Here is a 21,011-nt window from a genome sequence, read left to right as displayed (position 1 = left end):
GACGTATGGTAACCCTACTGTTAGCATAGGTAGCTGCTACACTGAAGGCTACAGCAGTGCAGCATATCTCCCTCCCCAGAGGGAGAGACATGGGGACTAAATGACCCCCCCCCGGCAAGCTCCTAACCCCACCCATGGCTAGAGCGTGGAGCGGGACCATTCCTCCCAAATCCACTCAGGAACGGGGTCTTCCACTCAGCCCTTCCTCCCCCACTGAGGGAGGCTCCCGACTCCAACCCCTCCCGCTTGCCTCCTAGCTCCCGCACCCATCCCTGGCTGCCCCACCCGAGACGTCTTCCCCTCCCCACCGCACACTGACCCTGATCCCCACGTGACCTCCCGTCCTAGAACAGGATCACACTGCCCCACTCGAACCCCAGCCTCCCATTGGCCAGCGTGAATGATGCAGGGCTCCGCTGGGCGTGAGAGAGAACTGTGAGGGAACCCTCGACGCACGCGCAGAATGTGCCAGTGGCGGAGGTGGGAAGAGCCGTTGGGTTTCCCTGTCACAGGGGGAGGGAGACGATATTGGTGTAATAGCTGCAACGAGCAGGGCGCCGGCTATTGGCGGGTTCGAAGTGTGGGGTGCGCGAGGGGCGGGGCAGCGTTTGTTGGCAGTGTCGGGCTCTCCCCTCCCTTCTCGCGCTGCGGCGGCGGGCGCTCTAGAGTTGGTCCATCAGCGAGGTGGGCGGGGGGTGCGGAGTCCGCGGGGGGGAGGGAGGTGCTGCGAGGCGAGCGATCGGACCAGAAGGAGGCCGGCGGCTGCAGGCGGCCCCGGTGCTGAGGTGAGGTCCGGCCCGAGGCAGGCGGGAGAGTGGGGCCGCACTCGGCAGAGCGGCCGTATGGGTGCGGGAGGGGGCAGGCCGGGGACGTTGCTGGGGCAATGTGGTGGTGTCGCGTAGAGGGTAGGACTATATCGGCTGAGGAGGCAGCAATATTGGGGGGGCCGGAGGCGCGGTGGGTGACTGAGGGTAACTCGCTGAAGGCGAGGGCAGCTGTGGGGGTTGACCCGTGGGGGGATCAATTATTGAGGGTGGAGGCTGGCTGGAGGGGGGATGCTGACCTGAGGGGGTCGATCAGGGAAAGGTGATGAATTGTTTCTTGTGATGTATGGCCCCCCAATATACTGATGTTCGTACCGGGGGTTGTGCTCATGGGGGCTACTGTTCCCTTGTGGGTTTTCTCTAAGCCCAGCGAGCTGATGATGCTTCTTGCCTCGCTGAGAGAAGCATGCTGGGTCGTTGCTCCCAAAGAAATAATTGCAGTTAACCTCGCTGCACCAACCTTGCAGTTTTGCATCAGTCCTTTCCCAATCGCAACATGGAATCAAACACTGCTCTAGTGGCTGATGAAGAGTTCTCTGTAGTGCAAAGAGATAAAGTGTCAAGGCAAAGCAATTTGGGGCTTTAAAATGATGCAGTGTCACTTGTTTGAATAATTTAACCCATGAAATGTCTTGTTTGTTGGCTGTGTCTGACTTACAATAAATGTGAAAAAATGATAGTGTTTAATTCCCAAATCCAGAGCATAGTGCAGTTGTTTTTAAAGTGCTTTCAGTGTTTTGTGCAGTTGTTTAATATTATATTCTGTTTTACAGAACTATAGCAGCAATCAATTTCTTATAGACCCCAAAACAAACACAGCAAGGGCTTATTGTAGTTTCATTGCTTGGGAGGGAAGATAGTCATTTGCTGTCACCAAACCAACCCTTTTTAAAAAATAATCTTTGAGGGATTAATTTCTTGATTTCTCCAGTGTGAGACAATAACATGATGACATCACATTAAGCATCTTCAGTCCTTACTCTTGCTGGTTGTTTGAATGACAGATAGTCATTAGATCAGGGGAGAAATGAAACAACCAAGATTGTTATTAAATACATCATAAAACTACAGAGAAGGGAACTATATGAAACAAATTTAAAAACTACATAAGGAGCAAAGTCCATAAACATTTTAATAAATAGAAATGGCAGCTTATACTAGTTCAGGTTGTAGCAGATGTCTCTGACCTAGTCCCTCGCCTCTTAAAAAGGAGATACAGGTACTTGGGAATCCTTGTTTTTTCTTTACTCTTCTTTACCACTTTGGCAATGTAAAGCCAAACTTGGACTCCCACCTTCAAGTTGCAGCCCTCGTATTCTTAGAGGTTTCAAGCTCCTGACTGTTTGTTTGTTAGCTTCTAGCCCCCAAAGATGCATAGATCATGTATCTTGGGGTTGCCATGGAGAGCCATGCAACCATTTCAGAATTCTGATGGACCTGCCAACTCTTACATCACAAAAGGGACAGTATAAAATTACCCTAATTAAAAAAGTTGATAAGGAAACATATTGTGCACATTTTGGCCTTCTCATGTCTCCTTGGATCTTTAGGCTTCTCCTCCTATGTATCTCCATGGTAGTCCTTTGCCGAACACCTCACTGGGAGAGGACATCACTACCTATAGGTTCCGGAAACACCTTTTGTATTTCTCCTTAAAGAGAAGGCTTTCACTCTCTCCAGAGGTACTGCATGATACACACACCCATAAAACAAGATATATTAAATATAGAGAATCAGATACAAATAAATAGTTCATAGAATCATAGCACTGAAAGGGACCTTGAGAGGTCATCTAGTCCAGTTCCCTGCACTCAAGGCAGGACTAAGTATTATCTAGACCATCCCTGACAGGTGTTTGTCCAACCTGCTCTTAAAAATCCCCAATGATGGAGATTCCACAACCTCCCTAGGCAAGTTATTCCAGTGCTTAACCACTCTGACAGTTAGGAAGTTTTTCCTAATGTCCAACCTAAACCGCCCTTGCTGCAATTTAAGCCCATTGCTTCTTGTCCTAGCCTCAGAGGTTAAGAACAATAACAGAGGTTAAGAAGAATGAAATATGTTAGGTAAAAACTTTGCAAATGCCCAAACAGGCTTCTCTTAGCTTCGTTACAGAGAAGAAAAGAATCTACATGCCTAAAAAGCAGGTCTCATCTCATGCACTCCTCCCCACACTCCAGTCAGAGTTACAGCTTCTTGCTGCTGTGTCCAGAATGATCTCTAGTGTTAGTCTTGAACCTACTTATTATTTCCTGTTGATCCAGCACACCCCATTTTCTTAACTAGTTTTTTTTCCAGATCTGTATCACACAGTAGAAGTTTGGGAATGCAGCTGCTCCCCCACCCTTCAGGAAATGGCCTACTGGGGAGAAGATAGCCCTCTTCAGATGATTACTACTTGCCTTTAAAATGCTTCGTTACTGAACTCTAGTACAGCTTTCCACAGATCCTTGTGTCTGGCTGCATCCAGTTTATCCAGTTCTTTTTCTTAAACATTTTGTTTCAATTTTCCTTTGCCATGAAATATAAATTATGGATAGACTCTAGACCCTCTATCACAATATTTTTCCCTTTTAGTCAATTTTACTTTGTGCACTTGACAGCAGTTGTGGTTCAGCCAGTTTCATTCTTTCCTCCATATAATCCTGTAGGCCCTGATCCTAAAATCACACATATATTTATCTTTGTACCTGAGTAGCATCAGTCTTCTTAATCAGACTACTTGTATTCTTAAAGTTAAGCATGTGTAAATATTTGCCAGACTGGTACCTTTGTCATTTTTTTCTTTGCTGGAAAGATGATTGTAAACATAAAAATTCCTGACAAAACTTCTAAAGAAAAATAAAATTCAGGCTATATTACTTAAAATTTGCTTTAATTTCTTTTTAAAAGTTCAAGTTCAGTGTCACTGCTAAGGGACACTATCTTTCAGAAAGAAATGTCAATTTAAAAATCATTTACCTATTATTCTTATGAGTAACACACAGGAATCCTATAAATGAAAGATTAGAGACAGTGTTTCTGAAGTGTTTTTCCTGTTTTTTCTCTGTGCATTTGACACTACTTCTACATTTGTGTGTACTATTGTCTCTGTATAGTCATTCTATTTATGAAAGACCTATATAAACAGGAAGAAAATATTTTAAAAAGATAAAGTCCCACAAAAACTTGGGAACAGGCATAATATCTGAAAATATTTCTTTTTTTTAACTGATTGTCTTGATGGTGTCCCTCTCTTACAAACTAGTGTTTGTTTTTTGTTTTGTTTTTGTTTTCCAGTTTTTCCTTTTAGTTGATAAACGTGTAAGTAATACTAGTGGAAGAATATAGTTTTATTTCCTTGTTTTTGTTCTAAGTTAGTACGCTTTAAGTTTCTGGGTTCTAAGGGTCCAGATTTCCAACATATAAAATCTGAATTTTGACAATATTTTGCTTAATAAAGGCTGTGTTTCTGCTCAACCGAAATATCCTACTCTTGCTTAAGCTGATCAAGCTTTGAAAAGTTATTTTGGCATATCTGGGTGAGAACTGGCTAAAATTCCCCTTCTGTTGCTTCTATTTGGACCAAAATCTAGTCTTGCTTTATCACTAGTGCCAGAGGAAAGAAAATACCAGCGCCTACTTACAGTATTAAGTAACCTTTTACAGCTATTCAGTATGATGTGAGGATCCTGAGGTATACTTCACTTGATCACCTTCAGCTCTAATGTTCCAGTGTTATGTTAGTATATTGATATTCTTAGAACAACTTTGGAGTACTTCTGAGGAGTTTGGTAGCTGATCAAGTGACTTGATGTGTGTGTCTGAATTTGAACTAACGGATCTGTCCCTCTGCCACCTTGGAAAGATTGAGACAGACTTGGTCTCCCAACTTGATCTCCTACAACACTTATCTACATTTCTCTTCATACAGCTGCAAAAGCATTGCTCTATCAACTTTGTGTTATAGCTGGATGAGCAATGGCATATTACCTTAACTATTGGTTTATGTTTTTTGATGGGAAGCTGTTTAACACTTCTGGCAGCTCAGCCTAGGCTACTGTTAACAACGCTTAACTCTGATCATGTTTGGAGAATATGGTTCTCTCTCACAGTTTGGGTGCTACCCTTAAAAGTAGATGCATACGTACAATGAAGTTTATGTGCATGGCTTATGAACCTTCAACTGGTATTATGTTCTGAAAAAAGAACCTACTTAAAGCCATGTACATTTTCAAAAAGTTTCTCAAAATCCTTTTTGGCTGTCTTCTATTTACTGCATTCTGCTCCTCTCAATACCTACAGTGTGTTATGCTGCTTTTTTGTTTTGTTCTAATGCTCCAGGGTTTCTCCATGTGATCTTGCAAGCAAGGATTTATTATCGGAGAGGACAGATGATCCTATTGTGACCAAGCAGTATTTATACAGTAATAAATACTAGAATTAATCTGATATATCAGATGGAAGGGGGAATGAAGGCAGAATGCAGGCCAACCTATCACTTTGCTCTACAAGGAGGCCATGAGGGAAAGTAATTAGGCACTTTGTGACAGATCTGCATCTGCTTCCCCAACATCATTGGAGTACTCAGTTATTGAATGCAAAGGTATAATTCAACTGCATAATGAACTGTTTAATACATATCTCCAATAAGTATTATTTATTATTTGCATAATCATAGTGGCTAGGAGCCCCAGTGATGGACCAAGAACCTGTTGTATGTACAAACACAGAACAAAAAGACAATCCCTGCCCAGAAGAGCTTAGAATCTAAGTATAAGAAAAGGAACAGATGGATACTGATGGGGCGGGGGGCGGGGTACACAAGGAAACAGTCAGACTTTTTCCCCCCCACTCTCTATTTACGGTAAGGCAGTTTAAATAAATGTTGTTTTTTCCCTTTACGTAAATTAGCATTAACTATCTTGTGGAAAGCAAATAGTTCCCGAATGCTTTCACTTACTTTAGTACATGTTCATCCTGTCCTCGCTAGTTCACCCTGTTCAACTGACAGTCCGCAGTTTTGAAAAGACTAACCTCCTTTCCAGTGTAGCTTTTTTTTTTTCCCACTCCACCATAATATGCTGCTGTTAACTTGGGAATGATGGATATAGGTGATAGGCCAGTCAGTGTTGGTGGCAATAAACTGCTGTGGGTCATTCTAACTGTACATGATATCCAGCATCTGTCAAAGTTGTGTCTAAACTCTCATTCCTAAAGGTTAAGAATGGCATTTGCTGGTACAGTAATGAGTTCTCTTTGCCTTGAATTGAATGTTTCTGTAGCTCAACTATGTAACTCTTCACGAAGATGTAATGTGCAATCTTGCCTTAGTTTGTATATACGTATCACTACTAAAGAGGAATACAACACTAAGCACCTGTTTATCAACTTATGGAAATCAAAATATATGCTCTTTTGCCCCTCTTTTCTAGAGGACCCAAATAGTGTAGAGTTCTCTCACTTTTTAAAGGGAAAAATGAAAGAGTAAAGTTGGGGCCTAAGCAGATTTATTAGATCCCCTTTGAAGAAGAAATGCCATGCTTTAAGAAGGAGCTGAACTAAGTACAGAGTATTGATCTGCCTATTTTTTGTGTAATATGCAGTGTTACTTCTGATCCACCCTGGACCATCTTGGCACAGAAATAATCAACGTTTAATGCTGGTCTCTCCCCATCTGCTGTTCTTTGACATCATTTAACATGCTCCATTTCCCAAATTGAGGGTACTAAGTAGTTTCCCTGTTGGATAAGAGAGGCTTGAAATCTGTCCAGAGACACTTGGAGGACAGGATTACTTTTCTTGTTTGTTGGGATAACATTCAAACTTTGAGGTTAGATCTTGGTAACAAAACGTACCAAATGGTTGGTTGGAGTAGTGATATAATTTGAATTGTTGTTAAAATATTGAATGCAGTCTTTAAAATAGGAGTAGTAAAAGCAGATGTCAAAGCATAGTAAAAGCCCTGTCTTACTTTGGGGGTTGCTCAGTTTGCATGGTGCTGAAGCAAACTTTAAAATTGCAAATGCAGTCCCTACTTGTGTGAGGTTTATGAAGAATACTATCTACAGAGTGTTGGCTTTCAACCCAGGAGTATATTTATAGATCGGATTGGTCTGGCCAAACCAAAAATGAGAAAATCCCAGTGGTTTGATGTAAAAAAAAATTAATAAGAGGAATAAATCCTCAGTTATGCATGCTTTGTTACTTAATCAAAAACAATCAAACACCTCTCCCTCCCCCCCCCCCCGCACTAAAATACCAATGGGTGATCGAGAAGTAATTCTTGTTGTGTTTTTGAATCTGTTTCAGTTTGCTGACTAGACTTATTGTAAGAATTTAAAATGGTATTATACTGCTGGCATTTCTCATTGTATTCGTTTCTTATTTTGCAGTAGTGTGGTATTGCCATACTTAAGCACTTAAACAGATGCTTTGCATATAAGAACAGCCATACTGGGTCAGACCAAAAGTCCATCTAGCCCAATATACTGTCTTCCGACAGTGGCCAGTGCTAGGTGCTTCAGAGGGAACGAACAGAACAAGTAATCAAGTGATCCATCCGCTGTCATCCATTCCCATTCTGGCAAACAGAGGCTAGGGACACCATCCCTGCACATCCTAACTAACAGCCATTGATGGATCTATCATCCATGAACTTAACTGGTTCTTTTTTGAACCCTGTTACAGTCTTAATCTTCACAACATCCCCTGGCAAGGAGTTCCACAGGTTGACTGTGTGTTGTGTGAAGAAATACTTCCTTTTGTTTGTTTTTAAACCTGCTGCCTATTAATTTCATTTGGCGACCCCTAGTTCTTGTGTTATGAGAAGGAGTAAATAACTCTTCTTTATTTACTTTCTCCACACCTGTCATGATTTTATAGACCTCTATCATGTCCCCCCTTAGTCATCTCTTTTCCAAGCTGAAAAGTCCCAGTCTTATTAATCTCTCCTCATACAAAAGCTGTTCCATACCTTTAATAATTTTTGTTGCCCTTTTCTGAACCTTTTCCAATTCCAATATATATTTTTTGAAATGGGGCAACCACATCTACACGCAGTATTCAAGATGTGGGCGTACCATGGATTTTTATATTTTCTCTCCCTTAATGATTCCCACCATTCTATTAGCTTTTTTGACTGCCACTGCACATTGAGTGGATGTTTTCAGAGAACTATCCACAATGACTCCAAGATCTTTCTTGAGCGGTAACAGCTAATTTAGACCCCATCATTTTATATGTATAGTTGGGATTATGTTTTCCCATGTGCATTACTTTGCATTTATCAATGTATTTGTGGTTACTACTTGTCCTCTTGGCTACGCCCAGTTCTCTGCACTAACTTGTTCATAGGATAATAAAGAGCTACAAAAGTAGTTAGCTGACTCTGACCTAAACATTGATTGTCGTAATACTGTGTGTAAAGAGCAGTTCTGCTCTGAAAAGTTACTCTGTAATAAAGACATTGTGAGGTTCATCTTTGATCCTCACAACGACTTCTATATTAAATATGCTTAATTAACAAGTAATAAGATGGCTCTTAGAACTACCAGTTGTGTATATTCAGTCTTGGATCTGAGAGTTTGACTGGGTTCTTTCCATGTGGATTATTGTTATTAATAAAGGTTATACAGGCTAAACTGTGTCTTCAGAGAATGTAGTTCTGTGTTTTCAAGTCATTATGTGGCCTGTAAATCTTGCCACATGCCTTAACTAAGCATTTTCAGTTAACTATCTAACATTAGAGAATACTGCAGATAAGACCCAATCCATCTCATTGCAGTAAATGTCAATGGGAATTGGATCAAGCTTATAATAAGGTTACCATACTTAAAATCGTATGTAAACTTGGCAAAATTTAAGGCTCCATTCCGAGTGTACGTTAAGTGCACGATTCTCTTCAAGGTCCCTGAACTCTTCCTTTCCCACATCTTGTTTTGCAGTGCCAGCTGAATACCACTTTACTCCAGAAGCGATCCCATTGTTCCTAATCTTTTCCCATTGCAATGGGACTACCTTGTGAAATAGGGTATTACTCAATGTGAGTAAAGTCAGATTCTGGCTCTAAATTTGGAGTATTAAATGAACTGAAAGGTTTCTCCCCCCCCCCCCCCCAATTCCCTCCTGTGACAGTAACTGTCTCCACAATTTTTTGGTATATATGCACACTTTATCCTTCCTATTTGGGTGTTGGTTTTAGACATCTTACAGAAGTGAAAAGGAAGTAGTCCTTTAAGAACACTGGTGAGTTTCTTTCTGACTAGAGGCGGTTTCTGAATCGGGAATTGCTTGTTTGTGAGGTGGATAAAATAATTTGATCTTGTTTTGTAGACAGGAGTATATTAATTAATGTTGAGGGTAGGTCATGTATGACTAATACTAAGAATAATACTTGGCACTTGCATAGCATTCTCTGTCATCAAAGTGCTGTACAAACATGAATCCTTAACAGGTAAGGGAGGGAGAAAAGGAAGCATTATCCAAATTTGGTAAAACGGGTATACAGAGGTTAAATGATTTGGTGTACAGCCAGGATTACAATTTGCTAGTTCTTGGTTTCCAGTGCTTGTTCTCAGTCTCCTAGACCACTCTTCCTCTTGTGGGATAGGGGAAGCTATAAAAGGAATGGTTTTGGCTCCCATATCTTGAATGAAATGGCACCTATACTTTGTATCTTTGATGGTGTGTTTTAAGCTACACCGCTACCTCGATATAACGCGACCTGATATAACATGAATTCGGATATAACGCGGTAAAGCAGTGCTCTGGGAGGGCAGTGCTGCGCACTCCAGTGGATCTAAGCAAGTTCAATATAACGCGGTTTTACCTATAACACGGTAAGAATTTTTGGCTCCCGAGGACAGCGTTCTATCGAGGTAGAGGTGTATTTGTAATAGCCTTTGAACACCTATTCAAGAATAAAATCTTTCTTAATGGGGTGTGATGTCATATCCATGAATTATGATAGTCCACTAATTAGTGGAAGGAGCTGACTTCCTTCGCTCCCCACTGCTCAGCCATTGGGGAAGGAGCAAGGGATGAAAGGTAAGATGAAAAGGGAAGGCAGCTATGGGAGTGAGTCGATTGAGAATCAAATTAATGTATTAAAAATTGGTGTTTATTCATTATTTTTCTGTTAAAAATGATATTTTTAAATGTATTTTTTTAAAGGGGAGCTTATCTGCGGTGCAGCTACTACCTTTTCCCTTCTATTGGGAATCTCCACTGTTCTGCGGGCTGTCAGAGAAGACACTACTAACTAAATATAAGCACTTCAAGGGTCTGAAGAGTCCTGGAAGCTGATAGGTTGTGAGGAGGTAAGAACTCAGAACTGTAATGCATCTTCATAGTGAGCTTTGTAAACTGGTTTTGGCTATTAATTTTGATATCTGCAGGTTCAGAAAAAACTAACTAGAATGAGGTATAGCAGGGGTTGGCAACCTTTCAGAAGTGGTGTGCCGAGTCTTCATTTATTCACTCTAATTTAAGGTTTCGCGTGCCAGTAAGACATTTTAATGTTTTTAGAAGGTCTCTTTCTAGAAGTCTATAATATATAACTAAACTATTGTTGTATGTAAAGTAAATAAGGTTTTTAAAATGTTTAAGAAGCTTCATTTAAAATTAAATTAAAATGCAGAGTCCCCGGACTGGTGACCAAGCCCCGGGCAGTGTGAGTGCCACTAAAAATCAGCTCGCGTGCCGCCTTTGGCACACGTGCCATAGGTTGCCTACCCCTGAGGTATAGGAATAGCTAATAACAATGTGCTTGCCTAGTCTTATTCTGTCAAGATGCTTTGTTTCTATTCCCAGAGGGAAAAGGAGTTCAGGGATTCTTATACATCAGTGGACCTTTCCGAATTTTTTTTTTTCAAGCCTATAATCATACACTGATGAAAATTTCTTGTGAAGTGGCTGGTTGATGAAACCTCTGATTTGTTCAAGGAATAGGTAGTCAAAGTTAACATATTCAAAGTGTTTGGGAATCTTAGGATGTCAGTCTTAGCTGAGGCGTATGTCTTTTCTTTCTGTTTTTGATTGTCTGCAGTGTTCCATAAAGTACATATTACTTATTTTAAAATTGTGTCCATCTAAAGCTGTGGGTGATTGTAAAAAAAAAAAATGCTGGGGAAAAAACATGCAAATTAAGATCAGTGTACAAAGTATTTACACTAGCAATAGTCTACATGTAGGTTGGGCTGATGGTCCAGTGATAGCACAGTGCACCATTGGGCTGGGGCTTCTCTTCCATGTTCACAGTGGCTAGAAGCTCTGTGGAACCTGCTTTCGCACATCTGGCGGGGGGGGGGGGGGGGGTAGGTGGGAGGGGAAGGGCTTGTGTAGTTGTCTAGTAAACCTCTGTCCCCTGCCCTTTCCTTCAAGCAAATCTGAAAATAATAATTCATTAGTCTCTGGAGAGTTCTGCTTCCTACCTGTTTGCTGGAAGAATAGTTACCACAAAATGAGTCTCTTCACAGTTAGCCTGTTTGTTCTCAAGATAGCTTTCATCCTGGAGACATTTGCTGCAGGTGGAATTAAGCCAAGAGGTAGGGAAGATGATTATTATAAACAACAAAACAAAAATAATCATTAGACTTCAAATCAACACTGTCTCAATTTAAATCCCAAAAGGATCAGATCATTAGTAAAAGAACCTCTCTTATTCTTTCTCAACCTACCAGCTGAGGAGAGGAAACTTGAAACTCTTAAACTGGTGCAGAGAAATTTATAGAAATTAGTGTGGTGTTTTCTTTTACCCAGAATCCATAAAGCTGTGCAGAACTGTACATAACTTTGACAGAGACAAGGTGGCTGAGGTAATATCTTTTATTAGACTAGCTTCTGTTGCTGAAAGAGATGAGTTTTTGAGCTCCACAGAGAATCTCAAAAGCTTGTCCCTTTCACCAACACAAGTTGATCCAACAAAAGATATTATCTCACCCACTTTCTCTCTCTCTCACTCTCACTCTCATATATCCTGGGACCGACACAGCTACAAATCACCATCATAAATAACCTTGTCATGTCTAACCACTATGTGGCATTCTATATTAATGGTTCAGAAAATCTGTGTTTTCCCAACACATTATGAACAGCTGTTTGAGTCCCAGTCATGGAATATCAGAAATCAAGAATGAATAGTGGATATTATTTTTCCGCTAGTTACTATAAAAAATATTTATATTACTCAATGTGATAATTTTGCTTCAAATGTACTACCCCATGTCTTTGGTTTAGTGAGCCCATTATCTGCTTCATGTATTGGGATGTGACTTATTAATTCAGGTGAACTTATTAAAAGTATTTTGAAATTGAATCAAAAGCCAAAATCAAGCTTCTTCTAGTTCTGCTCTGTGTTCTTTGCACCATGGCCCATATTTTGTGGAATTTTGTGTGTGCACAGGTCTGAAAATCTGAGCCCATACTAACATCTAGATTTAAGAAAGAAACTTGTCAGTATATTTTACAGTAACTCCCCATTTAATGTTGTCCCACTTAACGTTGTTTCAATGTTACGTCCCTGCTCAATTAGGGAACATGCTAGTTTAAAGTTGTGCAATGCTCCCTTATAATGTTGTTCAGGAAGAAATTCCTACTAATCCTAATTTTTCAGGTGCTTTAAAACTTTATGAAAAAATATCCATTGAGCTAAACCCTCATTCATTTATTCCATCCCAGATATGACTTTATGTGCAAGGTTAGTGTGGTGGAAATATGGTAAACCTTTGTTTGACTTGTATGTATGGCTTTTTTTTGTTTTGTATTTTAATTTCCAATAAGGCTTTCATCAGTAAAGGCACTCTTTCACACATTTGTGAGTTTAGTTTTGTTCAAAGTCATGGAAGAGTTAAACTCAAGTGACTTCTTTTTAAACTTCATCCTTACTATGGACCTATTCCTTGGTATAGACAGGTGTCATTGTCCTGCCTGAAGACGTTTTAGTTGAAAATACAGATTATATATATATAAAAGGCATACTGTATACTCACAATATCCACTTTTCTGTTACATTTTTAATATTGAATAGCAAGATACAGTTCTCTAAGGGTTCACCTACACAAAAGAAAAAATATCTCTCCTCTCCCAACCCCCCCAAGAACCACACACCATGAACGAGTCTCAGAGTCAGGGTCAACTGACTTGGGCTCGCAGTGTGGGACTAAAAATAGCAGTGATGTTCAGGCTCAGGCTGGAGCCTGGACTCTGAGGCCTGGTCTACACTGGGGAGGGAGGGATCGATCTAAGATACTCAACTTCAGCTGCAAGAATAGTATAGCTGAAGTCGACGTATCTTAGATTGACAGAATCACTTACTTCGCGTCCTCGCGGCGCGGGATCGATGAGCGCCGCTCCGCCGTCGACTCTGCTTCCGCCTCTCGCTGTGGTGGAGTTCCGGAGTCGATGGCAGAGTGATCGGGGATCGACTTATCACGTCTACACTAGACACGATAAATCGATCCCCGATAGATGGATCACTACCTGCCAATCCGGCGGGTAGTGTAGACGTACCCTGAGACTGAATGTCTACACTGCTATTTTTAGCTTGCACCATGAATCTGAGTCAGTTGACCTACGCTCTAAAACTCGCTTCCACTTTATTTTTTATTTTGTTCTGTGTAGACGCACCCAAAAATGAAATTTCTCCCATTGCAACAAATGCCAAATTCTCTAAATCATCTTAGAAAATCTAAACCCATATGAGTATATAAGGGTACATTTACACTGCACACTAAGCCTGGGCTCTGGCTCAAGGTTTGAACCCAAGCCCCCCTTCCATCCACACACAAATCAGTCTAACTTGGGTCAGCAAGCATTCAGGGCCCAGGTCCTAGCACCCTGCCGGGGGCGGGGGAGGTCAGAGCCCAAGTCCTGCTGAGACTCTGGTCCAAACCCTGTTATTTTGCAGTATGGATGCAGGTCAAGCTACAAACCCGCGTCAGAAGGTTTGAGACCTGGGTCCAGTAATTGTAAACCAAGATTTATAATGCAGTGTAGATGCTCAAGCATGGGCTTGGAAACACAGAGTCCACAAGCCCTGGTCCTGTGGACCTGTGCTTCGTGTGCAGTGCAGACATATCCTTTGAGTGTCTAGGGGTTCTCATGTTTTTCCTTTATACATTTGGACTGCATTATGAACAAAAAATTGTTTATTTGAATATGTGATCATTGATGTATGTTCAAAAATGCACTGATTTCTAGTTTACTTCTCTCTTTTTCAGAGCTTCAGAACACAAAATGCTATGATTCAGACATAAATGTAAAAATTGGATAATTTAAAGTTGTGGGAAATCACAGGAACTATAAATTGACCCCTTGTGCATTGTTTGTAACGTTGTTTATCATATTAATTTTTATGCCATTATACAAAAGCATAGTGTGTATACAATGTGTAGGTTGAAAAGGTTCCGTTACCACTTCCATGGAAGCTATAACTCCCTCATTCCTGTGCATTCAAAATCTTTAATCATATTGTTGCATTAGTGGGGCAGGGCTTGTTTGGCACTTCTATTATGTAGATTGTAACATAAATCTTTCCCAATCCATGAAGACTCAATTGAATTTTGAAATGTATGTGTTCCTCCCTTGAATTATTATTATTAAAAAAAAAAAATTCACACCCACTTATTGCGACTGAGGCAGTTGTAACACCTGCATGGAAGGGGTGAAAGAACTGTCTTACTGGAAGAGGGCTGATAAATTGGTTATGGAGTGCTGGCCAGAGAGGAAGTCTTGGCAGGACTGGGTAGGGGAAAAAGCACTATTGGAGGCAAATGGGAGCATTATGTTGGAATTATAAGTTATGGAAGTGGTTGATGCTGGAAGCAGAAATAAGAAAAAATTTGGAGGGGAGAGATGTATGTGGAGAGATGGAAGGATGCTGTGTGGAAAATGTGGGTCCAAGACTAAATCTATGAATTAAATAAAGGTGGATTGAATTAGAGCTTCAGAATTTCCTCTTGGTGTTCTGGTGACTGTATAGAGTGCTTGAGTTTTGCTGTCATGTATTGACATCTCTAAAATCTCTTGCTGGAATGCATAGCCGTGTAATTCACAAGTGCATGTTAACATGATTTACATATAAACATGAAAGATGCTATATTAAAACCAAACTCATGCATATTTATCCTTTAAGCTTGTCACTTGGAATTGTACCCAGGACAAAAGACTAGCAACATAATAATAGCTGATTCAAAATCTAGCTGAACACAGAGTACTGCTTTCTGTTGAACCTTTTTTTTTTTCAGCTGCCTGCATACAAAAATTCCCATGGTCACAGTGAAACACTTTGCTTCTCTCACTTTAAATGATTGATAAGATTTAGCACTCAGCAGGGATAGCTTTGCGTTTTGCATCAGCCCAAGGTGGTTATGAGTTCTTTGAAAATGAGACTTCAAGGCAAGCATCTTTTGTTCCCTTTGCAGAAATGCAGCTGAATGGAACTGAAAGGGCCACAGACGCAAGAACTTGGGACACGTTTATGGAAAATTAAGCTGTGTTTGGCACTGATTTCTTTTCCTTATTAATAAAGAAGAGTATTTCAGCAGGAACTTAGGATGTATTAACTCTAACTTGTTAATATACTAACTGGGATAATGTGCTGACAACAATTCTCCGTATTAAGGTACTTGTCCTGCCTGCAGAACACTTTTCTCTACTGATAATGCAATTCAATGGAGGAAAGTAATGTTTTGATAAGCATGCGTGAAGATCATTCCTTTCATGTTCGCTACAGGTAAGACTATGTACTGTTTTGTATAAAACTTTAAGTACTGTGTTAACAATAGAAACCTTATGTGAATGTTCAATACTGTTCTTTTTAGAGAGAAATAGCAAAGTTAAACATAATTTCAACAGGAACCTATTTCTTTACCTATGTTACTAGTGGCACTGTACCTTAAAACTGAAAGAAATTTAAAAATATCACTTCTTACTGTTTAAAAGTTTTGCTCTTTTACTTTTCTTGGCTTGAACAATGAAAATAGACTAGTCAGTTGCCTGGCTGATTTCATTCATACATTAGTATAGTGCAAACTCTGGTGGAAAATATTTGCACTGGATGGGGGAACTTTCCATTAGAAACTTTTCTAATGGTATTAGGTTTCGTCAAAGCTTATTTTGCAAAACCTAAAATTTGGTTCAGATTTGACCTGACAGTGTCTCATTTGTTCCTGAACGCAAGAATTGTGTGAGATGAGAAAATAATTTTAAAAAACTGTCATTCCACACTTCTGTAAGTTTGGTACTGTTCTTCCAAGAAGTTCCACTTTTTATACCTTCCATAGCTCTGCTCTGAAACTGTCACTGTCCTGGAACTGTGTGCTGTTGCAAAATGAACTGGTGTATGTGATTTACTATAAAAATATTGCAGTGTTTATGAGGGCTTAGTATGCCAATTTGATGTGACTTTTTGTTCTGTTCTAAGAAGGAAGTGGAGCATAATCCCAGTAGTGTAATTCATGTGTACCTCCCTTCATTGACTTTATCAGTTAATTGCTTGAAATGGTCCACTTTATTTGATAGTCTTCTGCTGTATTGTGTTATCTTGCTGTACCCCCTTGACCGTACCCCCAGCACCTCCACAAACTATGTGTAGTTTCATAATCTGCTGACTATATGAGCTAGGGAGAGTGTCCTAAGAGGTGGTACTTGCATACATATGGATGACAATGCTTAAAGGTGTAAAGAGGAGGAATGTTGGCTTGGAGGTGAAGTTGCTATATCTTGATATAACTTAACATTCTAAACACTTAAAAGCTGTCAAAGTTAAACTTGCTTGATATGCTCTTATTGAGACAAATGCTGTCTTCATTAAATAGGGATATTCACCTTCCTCGTGTAGATGTTGAAATTTGGTTATAAAGCAGGTTAAAGGTGAAGGACTATAGAAATACTTAGTGCTCTTGCTGTTGGGTGGTGGCAGGTCAGCATGATGCACACCTTTTCTTCCCAGAACCTGTATTATCTGTCCTGTGGTGGCCCCTTCAACAAGGCTAATAACAATGTTGTCTGCCACTGTATCACTCTACACAGTAGTGCTAGTGTAGATGCCAAGCAGTGGCCTAACAACTGCACTGATGCAGTTGGTTCTCCCAGTGCAATTCTGGAATGCCCCAGCCCACCCTTTTGTGACAGCATGAACATGTCAGAGTCCTTGTTCATGTCTCTCATGAAACTAGCTGCATGCAGGATGAGGGTGGCCACAATTCAGTCTGGTCTCCCAATACACCTGTTCAGGGCAGTCTCAAGAGCAACAGGAGCTCTGACTCCCAACTGACTCTCTAAACGCCAGTTTGACTAAGAGAAACACTGCGGTATAATGGGAAATACAGTTTTTAAATAGAATCCTAACTTTTTTAACATGAAATCGGCACCAGATCAGGGAAACCCTGAAAAGACACAATCAATGGCTGGTTAGTACAACATGTGGACATACACTGGGGAATGCAAGCGTACCTGCATGCTCTTTCTTCACCAAAAGCAGCATAGAGTCCTGTGGCACCTTATAGACTAACAGACGTATTGGAGCATGAGCTTTCATGGGTGAATACCCACTTCTTCGGATGCATTTAGTAAACACTACATGCAACCGAAGAAGTGGGTATTCACCCATGAAAGCTCATGCTCCAATATGTCTGTTAGTCTATAAGATGCCACAGGACTCTTTGCTGCTTTTACAGATCCAGACTAACACGGCTACCCCTTTGATACTTTCTTCACTAAGGGTTGCCATGTGTCCATTCACTGCGTCACTAGCATCTCCCACTCTCCTGAGCTCTGAAAAAGAGAAAGTAGAGGAGGGTTGATTTTAAACATGTAAGCATCAAGGCCATCCTCTTCTTACTCCATCCTCTCAAGTAAAGCCATGTCTTTCTGCATAGTACTGTCACCCACAGTGTGGTCTGTTTCACTATCCCCTGTAGTCCCTACTGCAATAGGTAGAGGAAGGGAGATGGGGAAATTAGCTAGGCCACAAAGAGGGATGCCTTTCTTCTGGACCACTCTTCACTGCATGCACGTGAAACAAAATGTGTGGATGCTGTGCAATGTTGCAGCTTTCCCATAGTAATTGTATGGTTGCAACAGTACAAACATCTAGTATAGCTGCATCCTGAGACTGAAAAAACAAGTAATAAAAAAGCAAGGCATACTTTTAAAATGACTAAAACATCAATAGCTTGCAATAACTCTAAACATTTAGACAGCCAGAGTTATAGTGACGTTACTAAGTACCTTTCCGTATCACAAAACAAGACTGAGTGCAACTTCTTTAAAACTAAAAATGGAGACTTAACTTTTTTTTTTTTAATGGGGGTGGGGAGGGCAGAGGGCAGAAATTCTATTTAATCGTGATGGTTCTTAAATAATGGTCAGATTACTCTGTGCCTAAGGATGGTTGTGGCAATTATTCTAAGTGGTGGTGGTGAGGTAATAGCTACACCTTTTTAATTTCCGAGGAACCTAGTATAAAGAAAAAATGCATAAGTAAGATATCAGTTCAATATCTGAATCAATCTGAGGCTTTTATTTAAATGGATGTAGTTTAAAGAGTTTAGTTCTCGAGTCAGTTGATTGTAGAGTGTAGAATTTCAAGGTACCCCCCCATAACTTTATGTTCAGCTCATGACCTATTATTTTCTGTCAGTATTTGTATATGCAGAAGGTAATTTCTTGTCCTTTTGTCTCTTGAGCAGAATTCCCTTTCCAAAGAGATTCCTATAGCAAGGGTTCTCAAACAATTTGAATGGCAGGGTCCACGTTTAGTACAGAGATATGATTGTGGATCTGTTTTTAATTGTGTGGGTCATCCCTCTTCTCACTCTATAGTCAGACAATATCCCTGTGGCAGCTACATCAATTGCCTACATGGAAAAACATTAAATGTGTTTTGGGTTGTCTTCTATTGCTATTCACTGGCTGGAAATAAGGATGATGCCAACACCAGTGACGGCCAGCTCTCCAGAGACCACCAGCAAATGCTCCATGGAGCAACTACTGGCAAACTACCTCCACCCCAGAACACTAAATTAGTGCACCAAACATCCCACAACTAAGAGGTTATCTTGAGTAGTTTTTTTTTTTTTTTAACTTCATGTAAGCATGTTGTAAAGTTCTAGTATAAACAAGGCAAGCTGTACTAGGTCAGGGGTGGCCAAACTGTGGCTCATGAGCCTCATGTGGCTCTTTTACAGTTAAAGTGTGGCACACAGAGCTCCCCATACCTACCGACTCTCCACCTATCAGACTGGGAGGGTGCTTGGGACTTCTGCCTGGCAGTGGGGTGGTGGGATAGGGCCTTCAACCACGCAGGGTGCGCCTGCCAGGGCTTGGGGTTTCAGCAGGAGCGAGGCTGAAGCCCCGAGCCTTGGCAGGCACCTCCTGTTGGGGCTGAAGCTCCAAGCCCCAGCAGGTGCGCCCTGGCTCTCGAACTTCTGAAGATTGTCGTATGCACCTCAGAGAGTCAGTAAGCTTGGCCACCCTTGTACTAGGTGGTCAAGTTGAAACTGAGACTCCAATCAGGCTTCAACTCAGCCAGCTAGCATGTGCAAAGGTTTGCGTTGTTAAACAGTTTGCGTTGTTAAAATTACAGTTTTACAACATGCTAGCTAACACATGAATTGCTGGGAGGGACTAGTCTAGTAAAGGGATGTGTGTGGAAAGGAAGGTTGAGGGACAGAGTTAAGGTGGTGTGTGGTCTGTGGTGTATGACACGTTCCTTACATTTTTAATTTTTTTGCATCTGTGGTTTTGTGTCAGCTGTTCTGTGTAGCAGTCTTAACAGTTTCACAACAAACTTGTGTGTGTATTTAGTAGTAGTAAAAATCTGATCAGGAGTCTTCAGAAATCCCATTTACAGGAATGAACAAGTTGAGTTTTGATTGATAATATTTCTGGACGATAGTATTTCTGGTCTTGTTTTGTTCTTCTAATTTCTGTTTCCTCATAACAGTTTTCTGCAGCTTCACTGTTTGCAGACTGCAGCTAAAGTAAAGGAGATTCCAAACAGTGGGGAAAAAAAGGTTTTTATTTTATTAGAGAAAATTCAAAAGAGAAGGTAAAAAAGGTCAAAGAAGATTTTAAAAAGGAGTCAGATGAAATGAATTCCTTTGAGTGACAAATGAGTGTGAGGTAGTTTTACAAATGAGAATTTATACAGAACAAAAATCTTTGGCAGAAAAGCAGGACCAGGGGAATAAGTAGAATAACAAAATGAAGCACTTGTGTGAATATTTCCACAAAAACATCTTAAAGAGCATTATCCTGTTTAGCTGGAACAGAATTTCCCTAGAATTACACAAATGAATGAAGCTTGTTCTCTCTTGGTCTCTACTGTTTCAATGCATCCTTTGTTATGCACTTGGTTAGTGAATAATGAAGTAATTCAAGTCAGACAATATAACAGACAGGAAGAATATGAAATTACTTTCTTGTAACTATTTAATTACTTCCTAAAAAATTGATAACCCAACCTCATTTTGTCTGCCTGCTTGCAATTTATCCATGTTAGCAGCAGCAATTTAAACCTGCTTTGAGAGCATTCCAAAAAAGGGGGATTTTTTGAAACTGAGAGTAGTGTGTGTTCAGTAGCTCAGGCTGTTCCTGTAACTAACTTTGAAGGTTATGTGTAATTCCTTTTTTAATTAGCAGCTTTTAGACCCAGAGCAGAAGTCTGTAAACAGCCTGTTTGTCCAAAACTACATTGGCAAAATCTGAGAGCTGGGTAACCGTCTATAATATGGTATGACTAAAAATATTGAAAAATTGGTCAGTGCAGGCATCTGCAGTTAGTCTGTGACAGATATTTCCTTCTCTTCCTTCCTTTCGCACAATTAAGCTAGACTCCAAACTTGAAAGAAGTCAATAAGAGAGTGATCCAAATGGAAAGTAGTTCTTAGTTTTTTGGCATCCACTGGTTCCTAAAAACAGGTTTTATAAATCAATAGACTCTTTATATAAGACTAATTCAGACTGGAAATAAGGTGCACATTTTTAACAGGGAGGGTAATTAACTATTGGAACAATTTACCAAGAGTTGTGGTGGATTCTCTGTCACTGGCAATTTTTAAACCAAGATTGGAAGTTTTTCTAAGAAGAATGCTCTACTTCTACCAGGAATTAATTCAGGGAAATCCTATCGCCTGCATTGTACAGGAGGTCAGACTCTATCACAGTGACCCCTTCTGGCCTTATAATATATGAATCAATATA

At 40.4% G+C, this 21,011-nt stretch overlaps 1 long non-coding RNA gene across 1 annotated transcript; it reads left to right on the top strand.

The window, feature by feature from the left end:
- The first annotated feature begins 717 nt into the window (after positions 1-717).
- LOC113407410 lies at positions 718-15,531 on the top strand. Its single transcript, XR_003369982.1, has 3 exons — positions 718-785; positions 9,978-10,123; positions 15,427-15,531. It is a non-coding gene; the product is annotated as an uncharacterized LOC113407410 (long non-coding RNA).
- Positions 15,532-21,011: the final 5,480 nt, after the last annotated feature.

Source organism: Terrapene carolina, unplaced genomic scaffold (assembly GCF_002925995.2).
Source record: "Terrapene carolina triunguis isolate 2854851 unplaced genomic scaffold, T_m_triunguis-2.0 Scaffold211, whole genome shotgun sequence".
Classification (NCBI taxonomy): domain Eukaryota; kingdom Metazoa; phylum Chordata; order Testudines; family Emydidae; genus Terrapene; species Terrapene triunguis.
This window is presented reverse-complemented; position numbering and strand designations above follow the sequence as displayed.